The sequence below is a fragment of the Gekko japonicus genome, unplaced genomic scaffold (genome assembly GCF_001447785.1).
Source record: "Gekko japonicus isolate JY-2015 unplaced genomic scaffold, Gekko_japonicus_V1.1 scaffold2370, whole genome shotgun sequence".
Lineage (NCBI taxonomy): Eukaryota > Metazoa > Chordata > Lepidosauria > Squamata > Gekkonidae > Gekko > Gekko japonicus.
In genome coordinates, this window is record NW_015166491.1 from 143,581 (window position 1) to 163,958 (window position 20,378).

A 20,378-nucleotide genomic window follows, 5' to 3' on the forward strand; every position below is an offset into this window, starting at 1 on the left:
TGTTTCGACAGATTCTTATTCAGGCAGACATATTTTTCCTGCATCTAAGGCTCACAATTTTACAGTGCATAAGTCAACAATTCTATAGAAGGCTTCTCCGGTTCTTTTGGAATCAGGCAGGCAAACCCAGCCTTGCTGGAAGACTTGAGCCAAGCCACCAAGCTCCCCATCTCCCATGCAGGATTGTTAGGATCGCCAGCCTGGCAACTGGCAGGAATCTGGGGGTGCAGGAACATGGCAGGGGGGCACTGCCAGTAAAAGCTTGATGTCACTTCCAGGGAAAACCAAAAAGTGATGTCATCATACCTCCATAGGAATCACTGGGAACTCTATGGTAAAACCACAGAGTTTATGGTGATTCTTAGAGTGGACTGACATTGCTTCCAGATTTTCTCTGGTCACACCATGCCATCACTGCCAGTGTTTTCTTCTTCTTCTTCTTCTTCTTCTTTTACACTATTTTCCTCCTGCCCGCTGCAGCAGTAGTAGCAGGAAACTGGAGCCAGGGGTGGGGGAGTTCCATGTCCTCCAGGAGAAAATGACAAGGCCTGACATGATACCTGAGGCTGAGAAGTGGAGGGGCACGTAGGACTTAAGACAGCCTTTCCCTCACCGACAGGGTTTGCTGCCAATTTTTGTGCAGGCCTACATATCCCAGTTACCCTCCAGGACTGAACTGGAGGAAACTGAAACTGGAGGGACTCCAGGACTGAAACTGGAGGGGAAAACAGGAGCCAATTGCTGTTAGGGAAGCAAAGATGTGACACAACATATAAGGGCTCGCACAGGGAGGGAGACCTCGCACAGGGAGGTTCCCTCCCCGATGTTGGGTGGCAGTGAGACCTAGGGTTGCCTGATTCCCCCCCCCCCAACTACCAGCAGGGGCAAGGGGGGTATAGGGTTGCCAGCCCCAAGTTGGGAAACTCCTGGAGATTTGGGGGCAAAGCCTGGGGAGAACAAGGACCTCAGTGGGGTACAATGCCTCCAAAGCATCAATTTTCTCTGGAGGAACTGATCTCTGCAGTTTGGAGATGAGCTGTAATAATTCCAGGAGATCCCCAGGCCCCACCTGGTGACTAGGTAAAGGTAAAGGTTTCCCTTGCTAGAAAGCCAGTCGAATCTGACTCTAGGGTTGCAGTGCTCATCTCCATTTCCAAGCCGAAGAGTCAGTGGTGTCCAAAGTCATTTCTGTGGTCCAGTGGCCAACAAATCCAAAAAACACCATGTAGATGTAAATAAATGAATTAAGTCATACATCTCAAGCCAATAAATCAGTATTAAAGAAAGACCTGTGTCCACTGACCAACCTGTGTCCGTTTCTTTTCGCAGATACACTGTATCCTAATTCCATCTTACCGGGCTTCAAAAAATATCTTGGCTGTGTAGTAAAATTTTATAACACCAATTTTACTACATTTAGTAAAATTGCAGCTGAGGCGATCCTGAACTAGAAATAAGCATGATACAGCACAGCATTTTGTTAAAGGGACACTGCTCTCATGACATCAAATATACGAAGAGAATAGACTTCAATGTAGCTACAATTTTTTTAAGCAAAGTGTTTATTGTTTGGTACTTATACTCTGCTTGGTTATGTATATCTTTGATGTAGTATGTTGTAATAAATTAATAAAAAATTGTTCTCTTCATAAAAAATTGTTCTCTTCATATATATATATATATGAAGAGAACTCTGAGTTCTGATTTAAACCCCAGGGGGCATATGTTCTCAATTTATATATTAATAAAGGTCTCTTTATGGAGCAAAATTTTGGTCACATCTTGGTAATTGTATAGATGAGAGTAAAATTCAAAAATAACACAAAATCTCAAATCATCTGGTATGTGTGATATTTCCAAAAAATGTTGAACTAAGGGAGTATCTGTAATTATATATTATATAATATATATATAGGATTCCCTTATGTATTGGCCATTTCCAGCTCTCCCATTGGCTGTGCAGTGTGCTCCAACAGCCATTGGCCCATCAACCACCCCTCAAGAGTACTCGCGTGCCACTGGATGGGTGCTAGGTCTGCTCCTCTCCCCCGGCCATTGCCAGCCTGGACACTCTTCCCTCACAGATTTAACCATCAAAATGGCTGTCTCTCCTGATGAAGACACTTCTGATTCTTGACTTCTGCGGGACTAGCTTTTCCCTCAGTGGCTGTTGCTAGGCAACCAAGCTTGGTTTTGTCACTAAAAAGACAAAGGAAGTCCTTTCCAGGCCTTTGTGAGGAACTCATTGGGGCCAGTCCTGACTAGGGTTGCTCCAGGTTGGGAAATTCCTGGATATTCTGTGATGGAGCCTAAGGAAGCCAGAGTTCGGGCAGGGGAGAGGCCTCAGCTGAATACAATGTAATGGAGCCCACCCTCTAAAGTAGTTATTTTCTCGGGGGGGGGGAGATCTGTTATCTGGAGTTCAATTGTGATACCCGGTGATCATCAGGCTCCAGCTGGAGGCTGGCTACCCTAGGCATAGCAGTTAGCACTTCAGAGCAGGGGCTGTTAGACCCAGGTTCTTGCTGTAGAAGTTGAGTGGGTGATTTTGGACCAGTCACAGACTTTCAGCCTAACCTACCTTACAGGGTTGTTGTGCATATCAAAAGGGGGAGATGAGAATGATGTAAACTGCTTTGGTTCCCATTGCAGAGAAAGACTACTTTTCCTCCTGGGAAACCATTGTTGCCAATCTCCAGGTGAGGGCTGGAGATCACTCAGAATTAAAACTGCTCTCCAGATGGTAGAGATCAGGGGCAGATAATTGTAGGTTTATGGTTGGCTGGGAAGAATATAGGGCTGCTAACTCCAGGTTGGGAAATTCCTGGAGATTTGAGGGATGGAGCCTGGAGACGGTGGGGTTTGTGGGATGGTCCTGCTGTAGAACGCAGAACAGCAAGACCCACACCTGGAGGCGCCAAACATGGTGAGCAGTTACCCCTCCCTGTTTTTCGTGACTGTTTCCTTACTTAACCCCGATCTCGGAACCCACATCCACGTGCGAGCTCTGATTGACTCGGGATGTGGGAGAGACTTGATCAACCCCTCTATAGTCACAGGGTTGGAAGCTGGAGTTAGAATATTAAACAAGCCCTTGATTTTTACCCAGATGGATGGGTCCACTATGAAAGACCCATGCGAATAAGAGACTTTCCCATTATGATTGGGGGCGGGGGAGCACTGGGAAATGCGCTCTTTTGTAATCACCCCGATGGCTCACTTCCCCCTGGTCCTTGGGGCACCATGGCTCCATAGTCATGACCCTTACATACTGTGGGAAGAAGGGAGGGTGCAATTCATTTCACCAAAATGTAAAGATCACAGGTGGGAATCAAATTGGGGCGCAATACCATCGGGCGCACAACTGGCTGTTGTTTGGCAAAAGAAGAACTGCTCGCCATCCCTCCCGAGTACAGAGACCTAGCCAGAGTATTCGAGGAGGATGAAGCGGACGAGTTACCACCACACAGACATTCAGACTGTAGCATTGAAATTCTGCCAGGGCAAAAGCTCCCTAAAGGACGGATCTACGCTATGGGTCTGGCCGAAAAGGAGGAGCTGCAGAAGTTTATAGATAAGAACTTGGCCAGGGGGTTTATTTGGCCAGCTTCATCCTTTTATGCTGCGCCGGTCCTGTTCCGGAAAAAAAAGGATGGGGGGGTTGTGGCTGTGGACTGATTATAGAGGGCTGAATGCAGTTTCATCAACGATGCCCTTAATAAAAGACTTGCTCACAGAGGCAGCGAAAGGGAAAATATTTTCCAAATTGGACCTAAGGGACGCTTACTTTCGTGTGCGCATCAAAGAAGGGAACGAGCCCAAAACTGCATTCAACACACCCCTGGGCCAGTTTGAATACCGCGTAATGCCGTTAGGCCTTCAGGGGGCTCCGGTGGTCTTTATGAACTTAATCAATGAAGTTGTGTATAAACACCTGATTAAGGGGGTGCTCGTTTACCTTGATGATATCTTGCTGTATTCCCTGAACCTCCCTTCACATGTGAAATTGGTTCGGGAGGTCCTAAAGATGTTGCACAAGCACAAACTGTTTGCCAAACTGTCTAAATGTGAGTTTCACAAGACATATATTGACTTTTTGGGCTATCGTATTTCCAACCAGGGATTAGAAATGGATCCGGGGAAAGTGCGAGATGTGTTGGGGTGGGAAGTACCCCGTACTAGGAGGCAACTCCAATCCTTCCTCGGTTTTGCCAGTTTTTACAGAACATTTTAACCCAACTTTGCCCAAATTAGCCTGCCCCTCATGGATCTCTTGAAAACCAAGGGGAAGGGACCAGAGGCTACCAGTCCCGGAGCCTCCCTTCCTTGGACTGAATAATGCCAACAAGCGTTTATCCGCTTGAAAGCTTTGTTCACGTCAGAGCCGGTGCTGGCTCATCCGAACGAAGTGAAAAAGTTTATTGTGCAGACTGATGCAATGGGGGGGGGGCATTTTGCAAGACGGGGACGACGGTTTGTTGCACCCATTGGCCTATGTGTCCCAAAAATTTAATGACTCTGAATGCAATTGGTCTGTGTGGGAGAAGGAAGCGGGGGCTATTAAGCTGGCACTCTCTACATGGAGGCATTGGTTGGAGGGAGCGGGGGTCCCCTTTGAAGTATGGACGGATCACAAGAACTTAGAAACTCTTAAAACACCCCGGAGCCTCAACGCCAAACAACTCCGGTGGGCAGATTTCTTCTCTAAGTTCCAGTTCACACTTCACCATTTCCCGGGGTTGGCTAACTCACTGGCTGACGCCCTCTCCTGCCTCCCCCAACACGACAGCCAACAAGAAGTCATCCTGGACTCTGTCTTTGCGCCATCCCACCTGGGGGGTGCGGCGACCACTCGTCCCTCTCCGCCTCTTGCATGTTGGCACCGAGGCCATAAATTGTATGTGCCCAAATCTTTAAGGGGGGAGGTGTTACACACCATTCATGGGTCCAAAACCGCAGGGCATTTGGGATTCGTGAAATCCCTACAACTATTGCAGAGACAATTTTGGTGGCCGCATATGTGCAAGGACTTACCTTAGTTCGTCCAGACATGCCAAATATGAACCATGAGTAAACCACGTCTGGGGAAACCCCCGGGACTACTGCAACCCCTTTCCACACCTAACCGGCCCTGGGAAGTTATCTCCATGGACTTTATCACGGATTTACCCCCCCAGCAAGACAATGACGGTTATTTGGGGGGGGGGTGGACTTGTTTTCCAAGCAAGCTCATTTCATTCCGTTTTCTTCACTGCCTATGGCAAAAACACTAGCCAGAGCATTTTTGATGCACGTTGTGAGACTCCATATTCTCCTACCAAAGTAATCTCCGACCGTGGAACTCAGTTCGTTCCTAAGTTTTGGGGGGAGCTTATGAAGCTAATGGGGTGGAGAGGTGGTTGAGTAGCGCTTACCACCCAGAAACTGATGGTCAGACGGAATGGGTCAACCAAACTTTGGTGTTTCACTAATTAAAGTGCTATATGGCTATGACAGCCCCCGAGTACCTTTCCTGGAGGGGGAATCAGACTTGGGAACTGGGGAGGCGGGACTATGGTGTAAACAACTTCAGGAATCATGGCCCCTGCTTTGTAAAACTTTGAATGCTGCCAAAGACGCTTATAAGGCTCAGGCTGATAAGAGAAGGCTGGAGGGTTGGGCTCTGCAGCCTGAAGATTTGGTGTATGTATCCACCAAAAACATACAAATGCTTCGTCCAAGTAGGAAACTTGGTTGGAAGTTCCTTGGTCCTTTTAAGATCCGTAAAGTTATTAATGGGGTGGCCGCTGATCTCGAGTTGCCAAAAAATTTGAGGAAATTGCGTTCTGTATTTCATTTCAGCCTCCTGAAGAAAGCTTCTGGTTCCAGCAAGTGGTGTCCTGCACGACCGGTGCCTCCTCCCCTTATACTTGAGGGTGACGAACACTATGAGATCTCTGACATTTTGGACTCTAAACTAAAATGGGGAAAGTTGTGGTACCTTGTTGAATGGAAAGATTTCGGACCCCAGCACCTCGAATGGGTTGAAGTAGGGGATATTTGGGCCCCTCAGTTGCTCCGGAGGTTCCACAGAACGTTCCCGGACAAACTGGGAGGTCTCCCGGATTGACCGGGAGGTCTCCCGGGAGGGTGGGTGTAAGCTGGTTTTCGAGAGGGCAGTATGTCAGCTATGCTGTCATGGTGATGTGGAGAGTGGTTTTTTTTCTTGCATTCCTTTGCATGCGCATCATTGCTTGTTAGTTGTAATGCTTATCTAGCTAGTGTGCTGGTGGAAGTTATGTGGTGTCTACGGACCGTAAGATTGTTTCGCTTCTCAGCCTAGCGGCCGTTTGAGTCTCATGACGTTACCTGCACGTGGGAATGAGGCCAATTGGCCACAGCAGTGGGGGGGTTTGCATACGAATACCCTATATCCCCTTATGCACATAGGTACCCAGGTATTCTTAACAGTGTTCTTGTGGGGGGCGGGGTGTCGGTTCGAATGAGAGCGGACGCATTGGGATAGAGCTCCTCCACTGACTCCCCCAGTTAACCAATTAAAAGAACACCAACCTGCAAATAATCGCCCGGATTATGGGCAGAAGAGACGGTCCACAACTCAAAGAGACCTCCGCTTCTTCCAAACTCTTACAAAACTTTTTAAGAGGCGGAATTCAGAAGAGCTCCGGTCTCAGCAAAAATTTAGACGAGAACAAATGGCCGCCGGAACTCCACTAACGAACTCTCAAACCTCGGAGCTACTTACCACAATGAAATTCCACGCAAGTCTCAATGCTTTTCACTCAGACATACTAACAACGTTTCATGAACTCTTAAAACCGGTTACCGATCAATTGCATGCCCTACAATTCACAATCCAAGAAGTGGCCTCTACCGCAGATACGGCGCTAGAATCTGGCCTTGCTAATCAGGATGGTATCAGAAACTTAGAAAAGCAAGAAAAATGGGCTAGGGATAAAATTATAACTCTTGAAAATAAAATTCGGGAACGGAACCTCAAACTGAGAGGCTTTGAAGAAAAAGCGGAAGCAAACATGGACTTGGCAATTTTTATAGCCACCTGGCTCTCTTCGGCCCTACAACTCGAGGACGGTGTGGCCCCACACATCACCAAAGCGTACAGACTTGGCTCCCTTTATTCCCAGCGTAACAGAGCCTCACGAGACATTGTAATTGAGCTATCGGACAACCGCACAAAAAAGAAAATACTTGATCTGGCCCGAACCAAGGGAAGCCTCTCTTTTCAGGATAAAGAGATCCAAGTTTTTCCTGACATTTCCACAGAAGCATTATTGATCAGAAGGAAACTCAAGCCTATCGTCATTCAACTCAACGAAGCAGCGATAAGATACAAATGGCTGCCATCCGGGGCGATGCATATTCGACACCACAACAAAACATGGACAATCGAAGATCTAGGAGAAGGCATATCTGCACTAAAATCCATGCGCATCCAAGTCCCCATGGAATGCGAGAAGGCTGCAATCAAACGAAAGCTAGAGCTCACCTCCCCGATCAAAGGAAGCAAGATTCCAGTTCGCAATTTGCAAGGCAACACTTAAAGACTCTCGGACCATATTCATTCTACTAAACACGGTTGGACTGTTCCGTTTTTCTCAAGATGACTTTTAGTCATTGCATAAATAGTTTTTGACTTGGGGAGTTGGATTGTTTGGGGGTTGCTGTTTCCCAGGGCTCTCGGGGAGAGGGAGTTTTACTCGTGTGGGGGGGTTCTCTGAGCCCCGTTCGGTTGGGAAGGACCATGAAGGCCCCCGACCACCCGAACCTCATGAGGTATAAGTTTGGCTTACAGTGCTTAACGTTTTCTAGGTTTTTGTATTTCTATATAATAAGCACTTTTTTTGATAAGTTGGGATGCAACGGGGGGAAGGGGGGAAGTTGGGAGGGGGGAGGGGGGTTGGAATTCCGAAACGAGTTCTGAATTATATATGATTTGTGCTCTATGTTACTCTGGGACTTTATGTCTTTACAAATGGCGGGAAAGGGGGAGGGGGAGGGTAATGCAACTGATAGGACGGCTATACGGGGCAATTATACGACGCATAAGGTTTTTCAAGTTAATCTTTTTGGTTTGTTTGACATTTGAAAAAGTATTAAAGTTTGGGTTGAAAGTAAATGACATTCAAAAAAAATCTCTCATAACTTCATACTTAATCTTTAAGGAAGGACGAATGCTCATTTTTTTGGCTGGCCAGCTCTCAGCCACAAAGCCTTATTCTGGCTGTATTCATTGGCTGAGTCGCTCAACTCTTAAGACTCAACACATAGTAGATGACTTACGCAATCTATTCCATATCAAGGGTAAACTCTTTGCACAAAACAATCAGTCGAAAGTAGTTATCAGCTGGATTTTACATCACTCTCCCAAGAAAAACAATGGCTGATAATCTTACAGTTTTATCTTTAGCTTAATTGTAGAGGGGTCAATAACGTTATTAAAGCGAGAAGGATACACAACTACCTGAAATCTCACAAATCTGATATAGTTTTCCTGATGGAAAGCCATTTAAGAAACCAGAAAAACCTACTTTTTAAATCCTCATATTTCCCACAGTGCTTTGATGCACCGGGCTCTTCAAAGGCACGGGGAGTTATCATTCTAATTTCAAAGCGTAACAAATTTTCCCTTACCGACAAAATACAGGATCCACAAGGAAGATACCTAATTTTTAAAGGATTGCTAAATGGAAAAACGGTAACCTTAGCAGTAATATACGCCCCCAATTCGGGGCAGCTTACCTTTATTAAGGAGACATTTGAGAAAATACAAAATTTCCAAGAAGGTACATTAATTATTGGTTCAGACCTAAACTATGTAGTTCACCCGATGCTAGATAGGAAAAGTTCATTGTACACTCCTAGCCTAAGACACGCTACGCAAGATGGATTTATGGGCCTACATAAGCTTTTTATTAAATACGGCCTCACAGATTCTTGGCGATTTTTGCATGACGGTGAACACGACTTTACTTTTTTTTCAAATAGGTATCAATCCTATTCTCGAATAGACTACATTTTAATTTCTAAGGATTTGGTCAATAATCTTGTCTTTGCGGACATTGATCCAATGGGTTGGTCGGACCATGCCGCAGTCATTTGCAAATTTAATTTTAACACCAAAGCAGATAGAAGCTTCACTTGGCGTGTAAATAATTTCCTATTAAAAAATCCAGACATACTTAAACAAATAGTTATAGATACTAAGGAATATTTTACCTTTAACACTTTACAAGATTCCCCAATAAACGTAATCTGGGACGCCTATAAGGCAGTCCTGAGGGGCAAAATAATTTCGTTAGAGGCAGCCCATAAAAGAAAGCTTAACAGCATCAAACAGAAGATAATTTTAGATATTAAAAAACTGGAAAAAGATCACAAAATATCTTGTAACCCCCTCTTCCTCCTCCTCCTCAGACCCCACCCTCAGCAGGCTTCATCCCTAAAATATCCTGGAAATTTCCAACCTGGAGTTGGCAACCCTATGTCCTTTCCTGGCTACCATCAGCCAACCTTTATCTGCCTGTCTGTCTTTACAACCCCACCCCCCCAGCCTCTGCCTAGGGAAAGGGCAGCCTTTCCCTGCAGTGGTAACCAAAGCAGCTGACATCATTCTCCTCTCCCCTATGAGGTATGTTATGCAACTGAAAATTCCAACTGCCTTTGAGGTGTGGAATGGAGTGAAGTCCAATCAGCTTCCATATGCAAATGACCTTGGAACGCTGGGCGAGACTGCACAAAGCAGCCAGTCAACCCAGCCAGTGACTTCTGAGTGGCAGTTCTTCCGGCCTAACACTAAAGGGGCCAAATTTAGAACGTTGCAATATAGAACGTTGCTATTCAATTATAATAAGGGAGAGATACTGCAGACAAAGGGCTGATACTGAGAACCTAATAGTGCCATCCTAAACAGGACGGCATCCTCCTTAACCCATTGACTTTACTGGATGTCGAATGGTGCAACTCTTCCTAGGACGCCATTGCAAGACTGAGCAAATCCAGCACTGAGATGAGATTGGAACCCAGGAGTTTCCCACTTACCACTCAAGCCCGTCCTGTACTCTTTTGTGTTCTGTTTATTTGTGCAAAGCAGTGTTTAATGACACTTTGGAATTCCAGCCATGTCCCACTGATTTACTTAAACTGACTTTTGGGACTTTCTCCCTTCTCTTCTTACTAAACACACAAATAAAACCTTTGACTGTTTCTCTGGCTGTTCTACTCAGCCCTGCCAAACACTCCCCCCCCCCAAACCACCTAATAAATAGCTTCTCCATCTTCTAATTTCAGGGGACAGATCAGGGTGAGGGTCAGCTACTCCCAGCATGTGGTGGCCATCAGAGCTAACAAGGGTCTCTGTATATATATAATACAGGCAGCCTACAGAACCCCCCCCTTCTCCCCTCCCTGCCCCATTAGGTTTAAGTCATGGCCTTAGGAAAACACAGCTTTCCTAGCAAAGCTATTCAATCAACAATAATCCCAGTGACAGGCAGCTGGAGAAGGAAAGACAAGCACGTTCCACATATGGAGCAATTAGTTAAGAGACTCCATCACCCGTCTGTCTCATTTGGGCATGAAATCAAAGAAGCAGCCTCCATAACCATGGATCATAGCACAGTAGTGTTTGGTGATGACTTCAAAGGTCACCTAGCATAACCTTCTGTGGTGAGGCGAGATCTACCACAACAGAGAGTTGAGCTGACATGAAAGAAGAATATGTTCTGTGATCAAACTGAACCACAAGCAGAGAGCAGGATGGAACAAGACCAACCAATATCGGACAAGCCCAGTGTTCAATTAGCAAGTGGTACCTAGCTGACTCAGCAACTATTGATGCACATCATGCATGGAAATGGATCAGGAGAAAGTTTCTTTCCCATCTATACTAATCAATTGAAGTACTCAGGCAAGAGCTGTTAGTAAAACACTAGAGATAAAGCTTTAATACTAGGAATAAAACAATGGATATATGTTTATCTCTGACTGTCTGTCTCTCCTTGAGTTTTCTAAACATAAATAAAAAAAGATAAATTACAAATCCATGGCTAGCTCTATCCTTCTCTGCTAAACTACTTCCCAAGGGCAACCACAGGGATTCTCTGTCTAATCCAACACAGACAGTTCTGGTGGATGCTTAGCAAAGCATCAGTTCCTAGCACATTGTCAAGGACCACAGAAGTCATCCCCACAGTTGATGTTGTCCCTATCTCTGTCACCACTGCTGAGGAGGGAAGGAAAGCAGGCTTTCAGCCCCTCATTGATAGCAACAGGAGTGACAATGGGTTGTTAGCATTGTCATGGGAGGGTTGAACCCCACCACCACCACCAATACCTTTTGAAATGGCCACTGCAGGGATTAACTCTGGGCTCTGGCCCTGCTGCATCAACAGTGAGAGATGGACTGGCTGATAGCTGGGGGGGGGGGAGGAAGCAAAAAGCGGAACTGGATCTGGGATTGGGAAGGATTCCTCCTGCAGTATGAATGGCTTCATAGCGGGGGGGGGGCGCGTTGGACCCAGGCCTGGGACTAGGATTGTCTGCTCCAGGCTGGGGAATTCCTAGAGATTCTGTGGTGAGGTCTAGGGAGTGTGGAGTTTGGGGAGGGGAGAGGCCTCAGATGGACATAATGCCACAGAGTCCATCCATTTTTTCCAGGGGGAAGAGATCTCTGTTGTAATTCTGGGGGATCTCCAGGTCCCACCTGGAGGCTGACAAACCTAGGCCTATGTCAGGACCCACAGCAACAACGAAGTACACACTTGCAAGAAGGTTTTAGGAATGGCGAGTGATCTAAGAGCATGACAGGTTATAGTACATTCAAATCAATAAGATCCAATGACCTGAGAAGTAACAGTAATAAGGAACAAACAGGTAAAGCTTCCCACGACTCATCCCAGGGAAAGCCAAAGCAACCTCTCCAGCAACTCCTCCAGCGACCTTGAAAGATACACGTTGCGGCAGCAAAGCAATTAAGTGCAAGGAAAGGAATGCGCATGAAAGGGAGAACAAAAAAACATTTGGCAGCTCGCTGACATACTGCCCCCTCGAAAATCAGCTCCCTCCCCCAAAATCCAGATGTTTCCCAGTCAATCCAGGAGATCTCCTGGTTTTTCCGGGAACTCCCGGTGGAACCTGCGGATCAACTGAGGGGCCCGAATATCCCCTACTTCCACCCATTCGAGGTGCTGGGGTCCAAAGTCTTTCCATTCCACCAAATACAACATTTTTCCATGTTTGCGTTTTGAGTCTAGTATCTTAGAAATCTCATAATGTTGAATTTATGCACAACTTAACAGGGAACAACCCAATGTAGTGTTCCTACAGGAGACTCACACATCAGCTAAGTTTCCTACTATCTTCAACTCAAGCAAGTATAGTCATCAGTATCAAGCACATGGTTCATCAAAAGCTCGAGGTGTGGCAATCTTAATATCAAGTACCACTAAATTTCCCTATATGAAATCCCTTAAAGATCCAATGGTAGGTTTCTATTTGTTACTGGATGTATTAATGATGTTGTTCTGACCTTAATTGTAATATATGCGCCAAACACAAATCAAATTTTATTTCTTAGGTCTGTTCTGCATGAGTTAGACTCCTTCCAGGAAGGAGAACTTATTATTGGTGGGGATCTAAATTTTATTGTAAATTCTGCTTTAGACAGATCTTATGATAGTAGAAAACAGAATAAAAAAAGGAAGGCAATTTCTAAACCATCCCCATTAGCAGATTTATTGGAACAGTATAACCTTATAGATGTGTGGAGGCAGCTTCATAGAGGGGAAAGGGATTATACATACTTTTCACAAGTTCATAAGATTTACACACGTATAGATTATATTTTAATATCCCCAGCGTTGTTAGCTAAAGTGCAATCTTCAACCATTGGTACTTTACAATGGTCAGATCATAATTGGGTAGAATGCACATTTGAGTTAAATGCAGATAAAAAACAGATAACATGGGTCTTGCAGAAATATTTATTAGAAAATCAAGAATGTGCTATAGAGATGGAAACAGCTATTAAAACGTATTTTGAGGAAAATATAACAGATGATGTTAGTCCATCTATCATATGGGATGCTTTTAAGCCGGTCCTCCGAGGGCAATTGGTAGCCAAAGCTGCATATTTAAAAAAGGAAAGGGAGAAAAAAAGAACGCAATTAGTAACAGAAATCACTAATTTAGAAACACTACATAAACGTACAGGAAATAAAAAAATTTATAAGAAGTTAATATCCTTGAGAAGAGAACTTGAAATTGTGGATAGTACACAAATACAGAGGAATTTATTATATCTAAAGCAAAAATCTTGGCAAAATACGTCAAGAGCAGTAAAATATTTAACAAGGAGAGTTAAACAAAGGAAAGAGACAAATAGAATTATGGCTATAAAAGACAAAAGGGGAAATTTAAATTTTACTACTGAAAGTATAACGCAACAATTTTTGGAATATTACAAACATTTATATGATGACAAAAACATAGATGTAGATTTAATTAAAAAAATTTTGGAACAAAATTATAATACAACTAAACTCTCCCTGGAGCATAAAGCAATAATGGAGGCTCTAATTACAGAAAAAGTAGTAGTACAGGCCATCAAAAAATTTAAAATCAATAAAGCACCAGGTCCGGAAGGATTTACTTCCGATTTTTATAAAAAATATGTAAGTCTTTTGGTAAAGCCTTTTACTACAGCTAGTAATTATGTTTTAGAACATGGCAATCTCCCACCAACTTGGAAACAAGCAATGATAGTCATCTTACCAAAACCTGAAAAAGACCCCACAGTAGTTACATCCTATAGGCCCATCTCCTTACTCAATGTGGATTTTAAACTATTCTCATCTTTAATAGCAACAAGGTTAAACTCATTGTAACAGTATTCAGCAAGAGGTAACAAATAATTCCAATCATCTTGTTGGTAGTTGGTAAAGCAACGCAGATACTGTTCCAAGTTTTGATTAACCCTTTCCATTTGCCTGTCAGTCTCTGGGTGGTAGGCACTACTTAGCCCCTTTCCACCCCCATAAGTTTCATTAATTCACTCCAAAATTTGGAAACGAATTGCGTTCCTCTGTCGGAGATAATTTTGGCCGGTAGCATGTGGAGGTGCACAACATGGGTCAGGAAGGCTTTGGCAAGGGCTTTTGCTGTGGGTAGGGAGGTGAAAGGGATGAAGTGCGCTTGTTTTGAAAATAGGTCCACCACCACCCAGATGACGGTCATAGATTTACTGGGTGGCAGATCGGTAATAAAATCCATCAAAAAAACCTCCCAAGGTCGGGTAGGGGTGGGTGGGGGCTTTAAAAGTCCTGGAACTTTCCCAGGACGAGGCTTGCTCATCGCACACACTTGACAGGATTGAACGATCGAAGATAAATCCTTGCGCATGTGTGGCAACCAGAATTGCCTCTGTAATAATTGCAGAGATTTCACAAAGCCAAAATGCCCCGCCAGTTTTGAGCCGTGGACAGATTCCATCACCTCCCCCCGGAGTGATTGTGGCACATAAAGTTTATGGTCCCGGTACCAACAGCCATTTCCCCCCTGTGTACAATCCTCCACCCCCTTTAAAAGTTCTTTGTCTCTCTCCGAGAAGGCGGAGTTGAACTGGTCAGCCCACGTTGGCGCCAGTGGGGTGGAGCTCAACTGGCCGAGGGGTAGAGAGGTTGGCCGCCTGGCTGCAAGCCGTCACCCCCCCCAGTTGGGCTGGTGTGAATACCGAATCCAGGATGACATCCCATTGGCTGTCATGTTGGGGGAGGCGCAAGAGGGCGTCAGCTAACGAGTTTGCCGAGACCAGAAAATGGTGGAGGGTGAACTGAAACTTAGAGAAGAAATCTGCCCCACGCAATTGCTTTGCATTCAAGCAGCGAGGCGTTTTCAGAGTCTCCAAGTTTTTGTGATCCGTCCGCACCTCGAAGGACACCCGAGCCCCTTCCAGCCAATGTATCCAGGTAGAAAGCGCCATTTTTATTACCCCTGCCTCCTTTTCCCACACAGACCAATTCTTTTCAGAGTTATTGAACTTTTTTGACACATGGGCCAGCGGTTGCCCTGTTAGCTTCACTTGTACCATTCGGTATCTCGGTGGGACAAACCACTGGAGCAAGGGGGAGCCTCGATTCTCTGGCATAAAGCCATCGAAAAGGCTACACCCTCAAAGCTCCTTGGCCTAACCCTAACCCTAGCCCTAAACCTAACACTAACCCTAGCCCTAACCCTAGACCTAGCTCTAACACTAACACTAACCCTAACCCTAGCCCTAACCTTAACACAAACCCCAACCCTAACCATAGCCCTAGCCCTAAACCTAACCCTAAACCCTAACCCTTAATCCTAAACCTAACCCTAGCTTTAGCCCTAAACCTAAACACTAACCCTTACCCTATACCTAAACCTAGCCCTAACCCTAACCATCACCCTAAAACTAACTCTAACCCTAACCCTAGCCCTAACCCTAACTCAAACCCTACCCCGAACCCTACCCCTAAACCTAAACCCAACCCTAACCTTAAACCCTAACCCTAAACCTTACCTCAACTGTAACCCTAAACCCTAACCCTAAACCCTAACCCAAAACCTAGCCCTAACCCTAACCCTAAACCAAACCGTAACCCTTAACCCTAACCCTAGCTCAAAACCTAAACCTAACCCTAGCTTTAGCCCTAAACCTAAACCTAAAAACTAACCCGAACCCTAACCCTATCTCTAAACCTAACCCTAACTCTAAGCACTAGCCCTAGTTCTAACCCTAACCCTAGCCCTAACACTAAGTTTAAAACTAAGCCTAAAGCTAACAATTACTGTAACCCTAACCCTAACCCCTAACCCTAGCCCTAATCCTAGCACTAGCACTAGCCCTAACTCTAATCCTAACCCTTACCCTAGCCCTAACCCTAGCCCTAACACTAAGTTTAAAACTAAGCCTAAAGCTAACAATTACTGTAACCCTAACCCTAACCCCTAACCCTAGCCCTAATCCTAGCACTAGCACTAGCCCTAACTCTAATCCTAACCCTTACCCTAGCCCTAACCCTAGGCCTAACCCCAACCCTAGCCCTAAACCTAACCCTAGCTCAAAACAAAAACCTAACCCTAACCCTAGCTTTAGCCCTAAACCTAAACCTAAAAACTAACCCGAACCCCAACCCTATCCCTAAACCTAACCCTAAACCTAGCCCTAAACCTAGCCCTAACCCTAACCCTCACCCTAACCCAAACCCTTAACCTAAGCTAACATTTACCGTAATCCTAACCCCTAACCTTAACCATACGCCTAGCCCTAGCCCTACCTCTAATCCTAACCCTTACCCTAAACCTAGCCCTAACCCTAAACATAACCCTAAACCTAACCCTAACTGTAACCTTAAACCCTAACCCCAACCCTAGCCCTAAGCATAGCCCTACCCTAAACCTAACCCCTAACCCTTAACCCTAAACCTAGCCCTACCCTAGCTTTAGCCCTAAACCTAAACACTAACCCTATACCTAAACTTAACCCTAGCCCTAACCCTAAACCTAAACCCAACCCTAAACCTAACCCTAGCCCTAACACTAACACTAACCCCAACCCTAGCTCTAACCCTAGCCCTAACCCTTAACCCTAACCCTAGCTCAAAACCTAAACCGAACCCTAATCCTAGCTTTAGCCTTAAACCTAAACCTAAAAACTAACCCGAACCCTAACCCTAACCCCAACCCTAACCCTAACCCTAGCCCTAAACCTAACCCTAGCCCTAACACTAACACTAACCCCAACCCTAGCTCTAACCCTAGCCCTAACCCTTAACCCTAACCCTAGCTCAAAACCTAAACCGAACCCTAATCCTAGCTTTAGCCTTAAACCTAAACCTAAAAACTAACCCGAACCGTATCCCTAACCCCTAATCCTAACCCTAGCCCTAAACCTAACCCTATGCACTAGCCCTAGTTCTAACCCTAACCCTAATTTTAAAACTAAACCTAAAGCTAACATTTACCGTAACCCTAACCCCTAACCCTAACCATAATCCTAGCCCTAATCCTAACCCTAGCCCTAACCCTAACTCAAACCCTAGCCCGAACCCTACCAGTACCCATAGCCCTAACCCTAGCCCTAACCCTTAACCCTAACCCTAGCTCAAAACCTAAACCGAACCCTAATCCTAGCTTTAGCCTTAAACCTTAACCTAAAAACTAACCCGAACCCTAACCCTAACCCCTAATCCTAACCCTAGCCCTAAACCTAACCCTATGCACTAGCCCTAGTTCTAACCCTAACCCTAATTTTAAAACTAAACCTAAAGCTAACATTTACCGTAACCCTAACCCCTAACCCTAACCATAATCCTAGCCCTAATCCTAACCCTCGCCCTAACCCTAACTCAAACCCTAGCCCGAACCCTACCAGTACCCATAGCCCTAACCCTAGCCCTAACCCTAAACCCAACCGTAAACATAAACCTAAATATAAACATAAACCTAATCATAACCCTAACCCTAACCCCTAACCCTAGCCCTAACCCTAAACCTAACCCCAGCCTTGGAGGACATGGATTCATATGGCTGCCATGAGTTGCCAGTGACTTGATGGCACTTCACACACACACACACACACACATACACACACAGGTACCTGGTAGAGGTGGCCTGTTACCAATGCACTGAAAAGTAAGGATGATTGAAGTATGTAGATCATCAACACACCTGTGTGTGTTATATGCCACCAAGTCACTTTCAATTTATGGCAATCCTATGAATTAACAACCTCTAAGAGAGTCTATCGTTAAAAGGTCTTGCAAACTGAAGGCAACGGCTTTCTTTATTGAGACAATCCATCACATGCTGGGTATTCCTTTCTTACTGCCTTCAACTTTTCCTAGTACTATTGTCTCTTCCAGTGAATCTTGTCATACCGTAATGGAGACAGACAGACAGACAGATAGAGAGATAAATAGATAGATATAGAGAGATAGATAGATGATAGATGATGATAGATAGATGATAGATAGATAGATGATAGATAGATGATAGAGAGAGAGAGAGAGAGACATAGATACATAGATATAGACAGACAGACAGACAGACATGCATGAGGCAACTCACTAAATAAAACAAACAGCACAAAAACAATGTTAACAGACCAGTAAAAAAACCAGCCATAAAAAACAATATTGAAATACTCCTTTCTCTTTTGGCTTAAGGTGGCTCCATATGGATGTACATTGTGTCATTAAGTTGCAAACAATTTACAATGACCCCAGCAAAGGGCTTGCAATGCAAGTGAAAAACACAGATGGTTTGCCATTGACTTCCTCTGCAGAGCCTTCTGTGGTGGTCTCCCATCCAAATAGAAGCTCTGCTTAGCTTCTGAGATCTGATGAGATCGGGCTGTACCATGCGAACTTCCCTCCCAAGGTGACTCCTTGCTGTATGCATAATATGTCCACCAGATTAAAGCCCATTTAAAATTGAAATATCTTTCTTAAATAAACCAATCTTAATGCCTGTGCTAAATTGAACGTTCCACAGATGGTCCTTTGAAACAGCAGTGCCACGCAGGCTCTCCTAAAGGAGAACAAATCTGAAGCCGAATTCTAAAGGAGAACAAGTCTGAATAAACTTGTCAGTTTATTCCAGTGGAGTCACCACTGATAAAGCCCTAATGTGGGATATGGCTGATCTAATCTCCATTATAACAATGGCCAGTAAAAAAACATTCCCCATTACTCGTATTCCCAATTACTACATATGGGTGTGAAAGTTGGACAACGAAGATTACAGTAGCATGGCTCAGCGTGGCTAGCTCCGCTGAATCCAAGAGTGGGCACAATTTATGAGCTGGATGTAATTGGGGGGAAAGTATAGCTAGCAACAACAACAACTTGTTTTTCTAAAAGCAACTCCAGATCTCACAGAGCTCACTAAGCAGAGAAAGTCAATTGTAAATCAATGGGATTAAAAAGGGTGCAGCTCTCTTTAGGGTGGCACTGTAAGAGTACTCACAGGCTCTTTCTTACTGACATCCTCCAACAATAAAAGTGCTCCATCTAAAAATGGCAGTACAACTATCATTCTATTGCGGAACTGGTGTATGGTCTCTAGTCTCAGTGAATGCCCATGAAGGTGAAGGCCTTGTGCAGTGCATGGTCTGACTTTTCATAGATTTTTCATATACTGCAGCTCTGAAAGCCTGTAAAGGTACATATTCTTTTGTATGATCAGAGGGTTTTTTCTGCTTTATCTAAAAAGAACTACCACTGCCTGGCTTACTGGTGGAAGACAGGCAGTCACTGAATAAATGAATCCTGCATAACACTTTGAACCTCAAACGATCTATTATTGTAGTTCTGTTCAGACAACATGATGTGTACTGAAATCAATACATGTTATAACACATGTAGGATCAGTATGTGCATATGCTCCATCTATCACCATAATTGGAGGAAGCATCTGAAAAGCAGTGTTAATGTCTATGTGCATACACTACCTACAGGCATAGATGCCATGCTTATAAGATGGCCAACATACTCATGTGTGTTCCCCTCTAGGTGCGTTCCCCTCTAGGTGATTTCAACATGCCCTGTGTCTGCGCAGTTAAATGAATAGTTTCTTCATCTTTCTCTCAACCTGCCTCTCTCTCTAGCCAATAGGGATCTACAGAAGTGTTGATTCTGGCCAGCCAGGAGCCAGAACTTAAATGTCAGATAATGGGCTAAACCAGAGGTGGCCAAACTGTAGTTCGGGAGCCGCATGTGGCTCTTTCACACAGCCTAATTTAATGTTAATAAAAAGCAAATTTGCATATTTTTCAATTAAGACATGTGTGTAATATTTGTTCATGCAGCTCTCAAAATCCTATGTTTATTCTGTGTGGCTGCTATATTAAGCAGGTTTGGCCACTCCTGAGCTAAAGAGTAGGCCCACCCACTTCCCATGAAGTTGTAGGGCTTGTTATCTCCATTGTCCTATCATCTGTCCTGAGTGCCAATTCTGAAGGGACAGCACCCATTTGCTTCTTGTTGCTGAGGCAACAGTGTCACACAACTGTTTCTCCCCACTTCAGTGGGATGTGGCACCTGGTGATTACATCATGGTGGTCTTCCAGCCATTTCTTAGCTTCTTGGACCACTTCTCCTCCTCACAGCCTTTGCTAGCTTTGTCCCTTCCGAATGGCAGTAGGATGCATTGGGGAGTAATGGCATACCAATAGGACAGGATGTGGAAATAAGGAAATGCACAAAGAAGCAGCACAACTGGAACAGAAATGTTTAGCTCAAAAACGCAGGAATTAAAAATTGAAATCCTCCTTAGTGGATACTCTCTGAATTTGAAAAGCTGTACTGTTTTCCACCCACCAAAGATTCAGT

At 44.7% G+C, this 20,378-nt stretch overlaps 1 long non-coding RNA gene across 1 annotated transcript in view; it reads right to left on the reverse strand.

Moving 5' to 3' along the window:
* Positions 1-12,641: 12,641 nt before the first annotated feature.
* Positions 12,642-20,378, reverse strand: part of LOC107111232 — a 45,805-nt gene continuing 38,068 nt past the window's right edge. The window contains exon 3 of the long non-coding RNA XR_001482550.1: positions 12,642-13,143. This is a non-coding gene — a long non-coding RNA (uncharacterized LOC107111232). The remainder of the gene's footprint in view (positions 13,144-20,378) is intronic.